The sequence below is a fragment of the Penaeus chinensis genome, chromosome 5 (genome assembly GCF_019202785.1).
Source record: "Penaeus chinensis breed Huanghai No. 1 chromosome 5, ASM1920278v2, whole genome shotgun sequence".
Lineage (NCBI taxonomy): Eukaryota > Metazoa > Arthropoda > Malacostraca > Decapoda > Penaeidae > Penaeus > Penaeus chinensis.
Window position 1 is genome coordinate 7,800,400 of NC_061823.1, and position 7,500 is coordinate 7,807,899.

Here is a 7,500-nt window from a genome sequence, read left to right on the forward strand (position 1 = left end):
TACTTTGTGTGAACCGATCTGAGAATGGTCTTGTGCGACGCAGTGTTAAGGGGAGGCGTTCTTGCAAGAAAAGAGAGACCTCGGGGAGATGAAGTCACTCACGGAACATCCTCAGCCTGCCCTTCCTCCGATGTAGGAATAATAGGAAAAATCAGAGAAGTGCGTAGTTGAGAGATAAATTGCATTATACGATGGAAGCAGGCCCTCCCTCCGTCTCCCTTCCCCTCTGGGACGCTACCTGTAACCTCTGCCCCCTCCCCCCGCTTCCGGCCGTCCCCTGCTCGCGCCCCTCCTCCCCGTCCCTCCTCTCCCCCGCTCCCTCCTTCACGCCATTCCCTTTTCGTCTTTGATACGCGTAAACCCTGTTTCTTGTGGAGATAAAACTTGTGGCGAATGATATTTGCCGTCGGTACACATTCGTCCAATTTTTTTTTAAACATCACCGCCGTCTTTATGGGAGAAACATAGACTAAAAGCTCGACTTCCGGCGGGTGGAGCTCCGGAGAGCTAGGCCCCGCCCACTCGGTCTCCCCAACCCGCCGCCGTCCCCAGGGGGCGGAGCTTATCGCCTTTACTCTTTTTCAGGGCTCGGGATATAACCTTTTTATATAAAATTTGACCCTGTGTCCATAAGCGGTGGAAAGGCTTTGGCGAAAGTTGAAAGGAATATTTGAAAAGCACGGATCTGAGCCTCTTTCCAGATTTTGGTTGGTGAAGCAAAAGTGAGACTTCGAGATCCATCTGATGAGAGTTTTTCACTGTCCCGGCAGTTCCTTTCCTCGAATTCGGTAAAGTCTCCGCCATGTTGATGCTCCAAAACATGCATCTCATGATGTTCGTTTGCCATCTTTAATTTCTTTTTCTCCCACACGGGTTCTTCCGGTGGCCGGGCCGGAGGGGAGGTCATGTTTCACCAGCAGCCTCCCTCCCCCCCTTAATCTAGGGTGTCATTCTCCCTTCGCCCCTCCATCCTCACCTACGCGAGCCCATCACATCTTCACATTCTGTCCTGGTGCGACTTGATGTCTTGTGTCCGGAATGACGTGCGCGATGGATTGAATTGTGTCGGCGACGGTGATCTACCTTCGACTTCGCCTCTTCGCCTTTTATTTTTAGAACCGATTGGTATTCTGTTTGAAGGCTGCCTCATGCGATGAATATGCGGATCAGGGAGCACACGCTTTGCTGGATATAACCCAGGTATACCTCGCCAGTGAGTGAGACGTGTTTGATTTACCGTATATCTGGCACCAGCCGATGGTAATGGGTGTCATCCGGCCGCTGGGGGGGGTGGGGGAGGGCTTAGTGAAGAGGGTGGGAGGGAGGGAGGGAGAGAGGGCACAGCGCCCGACCACCACGCAAAGTGGCCAAATGGTGGAGGGGGCAGGCGGAGGCCCTGGGGAGGATGCCCCCTGAGGCCTCCGTGCACCATGATATATATTATCAGTGCCGAGGCAGGTTCGGACCGCCCGCTCGGACGGTGTATGGCTTGCGTGTGTCCGCCTCGCCACTGTTACTTTGCTTGCGTGTGTCCGCCTTCCCTTGCTCGGAGGTCGCAGGTCACGCCGGTTTGTAGGACTGGAGGGCCCAAGACAGCACCTGCGTGTAGGAAGCCCCAAGGATCGACGTGCACCCCCATGTAGAACGCTTTGTCCTGTCGCTGAAATTTCCACGGACCTCTGCCTCTGCTGCCTGGATTCTGTCCTAAGCCTTCGCTGTGAGACTCATCCTTGGCCCATCTTCTCACAAGACATTTCCTCCTTTCTCACGCGTGTCCTTTCCCCTTCTGCCTATCCCTCTCTGTCTTTTTTCTTTCTCTCCCTCTCCTCTTCCTCTTCTGTTCCCCCAAACCCATCGCTTCCACCTCAGTCAATTTCCTTCCACCCTCTCCATCCGCGGGCCTTATGCGTTCTCTCGCGCCATATAGCTCCGCTTCCTTCTTGTGCCCGACAACAAAAGTGGGCTACAATTGTGCGGTCGAGTTTTAAATCTCCTCCTTTTGGGTGTGTAAACTTCCAGAGTCCGGCCATTTTAACTTCTCATTGTGTCGGCGCTTTATCCGTGTTCACTCGATGCGACGCGGATGATTCGGCTATTGTGGGCGGCCATTCTTCGCCTCGCTCGCCCGGCCTTTCGCGCCCATTTCCGACGGCCCCCCTTGGTGCCCCGATTTTTCCTCTGCCCCGCCTCTTGTGGCAGTGTAAGCAGATATTTGTAATTTGTTTATCGTTCTGGACGATTATGCTGTATCAATTTACCCCTCGGGCAGCTCGCGAGCTGGCGGGGAGAGGGTTGGCGAGGCGTGTCTGCGATCTTGCGGGCGGTTCCATTATTGACGTGGTCTGGCGATGGCTAGTTAATTCCTCTTTATGTAACGCGTCGGTCCGGGTTGGGTTACGGCGTGACTTAAGAAGGAAATCCAGAAAAGACGCCAAGAACAGCGTTACCAGTAAGTCCTCTGGATTATCGGAACTGGATTGGCTGCGCTGCTTGGGTTGCCTCTGCCCTGACGAAGGCGCTGGCGCTTCCACGGAAGAGGCGAGATATTGTGTCCCCGACGATCTCCCCGGCGAGAGGTTTCCTGCGGCGGCCGAGGGCGTAGAAGCACACGCATTAGTTGGCATCAAAGACGTGGTTGTTGGCAGAGGGCGGTGGCGAGTTGAGTGGGGGGGGGGGGGGGTAAGGGGCCAGTTGAATGATAAACTTTTATTATACAGCCACCACCTGTTGACTGGTGTGGTGGGGGCAGGGCCAGGAGGGGGAGGGCCGCCTTGATGCCTTGTTAAGGACGAGGATGACCAGCGTTGGTCAGTATGATGGTAGTAGTACTGGGCACAGCGCTGGTAATTTTGAAGCGTGAGATAGCAGCCCCAGATATTCCTGGACACAGTGACGGTAAAGCCGGTCACCAGCGCGGGAATGCTAGTCACCATGGTGGCACTGTATCACATCCTCCAGCCCTCCCAGTGTAGTGCAGGATTGAGGTTGAGGGGGGGGGGGGGCTAGCTAATAAATCGCTCACTAGACCATCATGGAGGCGAGGCCTAACACGGTCCCTAACACTCGCCTCTCTCATGACAATGTGTACCGGTGGCGCTGTCCTCATTGTTCTCATGATGGTGGTTACTCTCGCTTCACTCTCATGCACACTCAATGCCACTTAATCTCGTACTCACTCTTGTGCACTCACTCTCATGCATCAACACGCGGCAGCTCTTCCAGCACCTTGTGGCAATACGTTCGTGAAACAAACGCAGAAACATATACATATGGGCGGACGCAAGCACGCAGACGCACACATGCAGTCAAAGCAAATTGTGAAAGTATATTAGCACATATTATATTAAAATCACACACGTGGGCGTTCACACACGAACACACTACATATTTACACAAACGCACACACGTACACGCGCTCGCACATGCACACAAATACACGCGCGTTTCCGGTGGTTCCCGGACCTCCTCGAGAGAAGGGTCGAGCGTTTCATTTTATATGCATGTTTACGCGCAGTGTAGACTCCAAGAGCGGATGTATCAGCTCTTGGATCTTCCGCGGGAGTTTGGGGCGATTTCTTTGTAAGAAGTGGTTCGTCACTTAGTATTCTCTCGTTTAGCCAGTCCCCTGCATTGCAAACCCGTGGGTCAATCCGTCAAGATTCTTGCAAGAGAGGGCGGAGGAGAGCATGTGATAGGGACTCATTACGACCGGATCGTAATATGGAGGTTCCGCCGAACGCGCTGCAGCGAGCGTGATGTATCATAACAGGTTACCAACACAAGTCCGTCATCAGGCCGGCAACCCGATACGGCCGTCATTTGGCGTTTAACATGGCGGACCATCAAGTGAACGCAGTCATTCACAAAGACTCAGCATGGTGGTAAATGAGTGAATCAGTTGGGAGGAAGTGGGTGTAAAAACTGCCACAAGCCGCGGGGCAGAGCAGGGGCGGCAGCCATCCCTCCCGCCCCAACACCTCTTCTACGTGGACCGCATTTCGCTCTCGTAACACAACCCCGCACTTTGTGACGGGATCGCGTCCCTCGCCCGATCCCCGGGACGCAGCGGCTCTGGATTCGGCGGCGCCCGATCTGCACGATGTCAGAGAGCGTCACGCCCGAGGGTTAACGACCAGGGCCAGGTCACGGGGCGCGGCGACGACGGCGACGAAACGAACCTCGGACCGGGAATAGTCGTCGGACGATGAGCAGTTCGGAGCCGTGCCGGCAGAGAAACAAAGAAAGTGTATCGGCGGTAACGGGAGAGTGCGGGGAGGAAGTAGCCAAAAAAGTGGGTTGGATCAGGCGGAGGAGGCGATGCCCAGCGGCCGCCCTGCGTCACCAGCCCCCTCGGCTGCGCCACCACACCCGGGGACAACAGGTAACTGTTATGTGTTATTTACCTTAGTGAGAACTGGAAATAGGATGTTCTTTAGGGGTGTTCGTATGCAAGACTCTGTTGGCTAAGGTTTTATTAGCTGCAAATAACCAGTCCTATCGGAAGCCCGTTATGTACGAAGTGATAATGCCGTAATTTGTTATTCTAACGCGGCACCAGGAGCAGCACCAGGGGCGTAGCGGCAACGGCCGCCGGGGTCTCTCTCAAGGGTCATGGGCAGCGACAACGCCTGCGCATGCTTGGATTGTCGTTGCGAGCGTTGTTGCGAGCGAGCGAAGGCGACGGTCGCGGGCGGCCCGACTCGCCAGGATCCGAGGAATCCCCTACGGCCACTTGTACGCGCGAGGCAAAGTTCCTGTGACCCGCCGCCTGACCCTTGCGTGGGAGCCCCTGCCTGGGGGACCTCCGGAGCCCGAGGGAGTATCCGAGGGAGCGCGGGCCCGCTGCTCGCCTCCTGACTCCCACGGGGGAGGCGAGGCTTCCACCAGGATCTAAGGAGCCCAGGGGGGCCCTCCAACACCAAGCAGTTACCTGGGGGGAAGCGTGGGCGGCAGGACCGGGACATCGGCAGCGTCGGAGCGGGCGGGTTAAGATGTTGAATAATACGAGTGAGACCGTGGGCAGGATCCGGTACCTGTCAGCAACTGGTACACTCGCTGCGCTTGTGGAAACGTCTAGATACATCCGATGACAAGGATGGGAGAAATGGCAGGTTGCAAATAAGTCATGTTTTGCGGATTTTTCTTTCTTGTGCTTCCCTCCCTTACCGCTTTTGCTCTTGGCAACCTTTGCGTGAGCCCCTCTCCCTCTCCTCCAACTCTCCTCCCCCTTTCTACCTCTTTCTCTTACCTTTTCCCCCACCCCATCCCAGCCCCACCCACTCCCCTCTCTTCCTTCCCAACCTCAGCCTCCCTCCCATGCCCTCTGACCCGCGGTGACCCAAGCCTTTCCGTGCCACACTGGGAAACGCGCTCGCTCGGCTCATCCAGATTGGTGCTTTTCCAGGGGCTCGACTGCAGGTAGCGAGAGCACCGTGGGACGACCCCGGCCGTGGTGCCCCCTCGCGCTCTCGCAACCCCCCCCCCCTCCTCCTCACTCTTTTGTACCCCCCTCCCCCTCACTCTCTTGCAACCCCCCTCCTCCCTTAACTCTCTTGCACACACACCCTCCCCCTCGCTCTCCTTGCACCCTCCCTCCTCGCTCTCCTTGCACCACCCCATTTCCCCGTGCGCCTCCCCCTCCCCCTGTCTTCTATCCTCCACTTCCTTCCCTTACACCCTTCTGCACTGTCTGATGCTGTTGATGTTTCAGTGATACTTTTGTCGTGGTGCGATTGGCCTAGATTCAAGAGAGAGCGAGAGAGAGAGAGAGAGAGAGAGAGAGAGAGAGAGAGAGAGAGAGAGAGAGAGAGAGAGTGAGAGAGAGAGACAGAAACACAGGTAGACAGACAGATAGAGGCAGACGGACGGGCACACAGAGACAAGGAGACAAACAGACACGGGCAGAGATACAGGCAGACAGACGAAACAGACACAAAGACAAACAGACAAAGGGCGCCGATGCTAGGGAGAGTAATAGGGGTACGAGGGGTTCATCGGAGGTGTTGCTTCATGCTCGGGTTTCCCCACTCAGGCCCGAGGCGAGGAGTCCCCCTCTCTTTCCCCACTCCATCACCCGGCGTTGATGTGTCATAAGTGTTGACGAACTCACACGAAGATGAGTTCGCTGTGCGCTGCGTGACGCCAGGACCTCCTCACCTGTTTTATGAGTCTTGAGTGTGTTGGGGTGTGCCGGTGTACCAGTTCAATTCAATCATACCATTTGTTTATTTTTGTTTATTTTCTATATGCTGATATTTACCGACACGCCGCAAAATTGTGAATGAGACCAAAACGTTTTCATAGATCATTACTTCACATTTACCCCGTAACACTCCGCCAGTCACCATTTCATCAGTTATAAAGATACGAAATGGGTTTGAACGCGGTCTTCACCAGCTGTAGTTCATAATTAGCATTCTTCGTAAGACCGCCATAGGAGGAGCGAGGAACGGTGGCTTCTGTGGAGTCTACCTGTTAATGAGTTAACTGTAGCTCCTCTCCCGGGCACTGAGCATTCATCAAACGCCCGGACATGCCTGAAAAAAGGTTCCCACAACTGCCGTCTGACACGTAAACTCCATCACGGGCCGATTCGGGCAAGAGAGCGAGCGAGCGGCGGAAAAAGAAGACCCGGTCAGACTCAATATGTAAACAGGCATTTAAACTTCATCATCACACAGAGCGTAGTGTGTCCGCCGACGATCACTTCGGCTGGGTGAATGTGGTAATTATTCTTTTTATTGACCGAGGAATCGCCAAGCGTGATCGAAATAATCGAGTGCGAAAAGGGAATGCGTTCGGACCTCCTGCCGGCGGGGCGAGAGGCACGGATGACAAACACGCCTCTGATGGCCAGCTGAGTGGTGCCCCGGGAGGAGGATGGGGGCGCAGGCGGGAAGGGAAGGGAGGAGGGGCGCTGCCAGCGAGGGGGACGATGCTACTGATGGGGGATGAGGCCGCAGGGATGCTAATGACACTGCAGGTACCACTAGCGGGAGGAGGAAGGGATGCCGTTGAGGCAGGATGCGGGGGAGACTCCTGACGGAGATACGGTTTCCGAAGGGAGGAAGAGGAGGGCAGGGGGGGAGGGGCGCGGAAGGGATGGCGATTCTATGGAACAGGAACGCGGCAGTGGATTCTGACCATGTTTTGTCATTCGAACACAGAAAAGGTAAACTCGAGACTTTATCAAGATTCTCGTCTTGGGAGGGAAAAAGAGAGGGGACGGCTGCCAGGTAGACTAGAGGGAACCATACACGCACACGTAAACACATGTGCACACGCACGCACACGCACACGCGCACGCAAACGCACACGTGCACGCACGCAAACACACACACGCACACAAACACACACACGCACACACACACGCACACACACACGCACACACACACGCACACACACGCACACACACGCACACACACGCACACACACGCACACACACGCTCACACGCACACACACGCTCACACACACACACACACACACACACACACACACAC

At 55.5% G+C, this 7,500-nt stretch overlaps 1 protein-coding gene across 9 annotated transcripts in view; it reads left to right on the forward strand.

The window, feature by feature from the left end:
- LOC125025767 (ETS-like protein pointed) overlaps nucleotides 1-7,500 on the forward strand; it is a 230,399-nt gene that overhangs the window by 167,457 nt on the left and 55,442 nt on the right. The gene's annotated exons all lie outside the window — the stretch shown is intronic.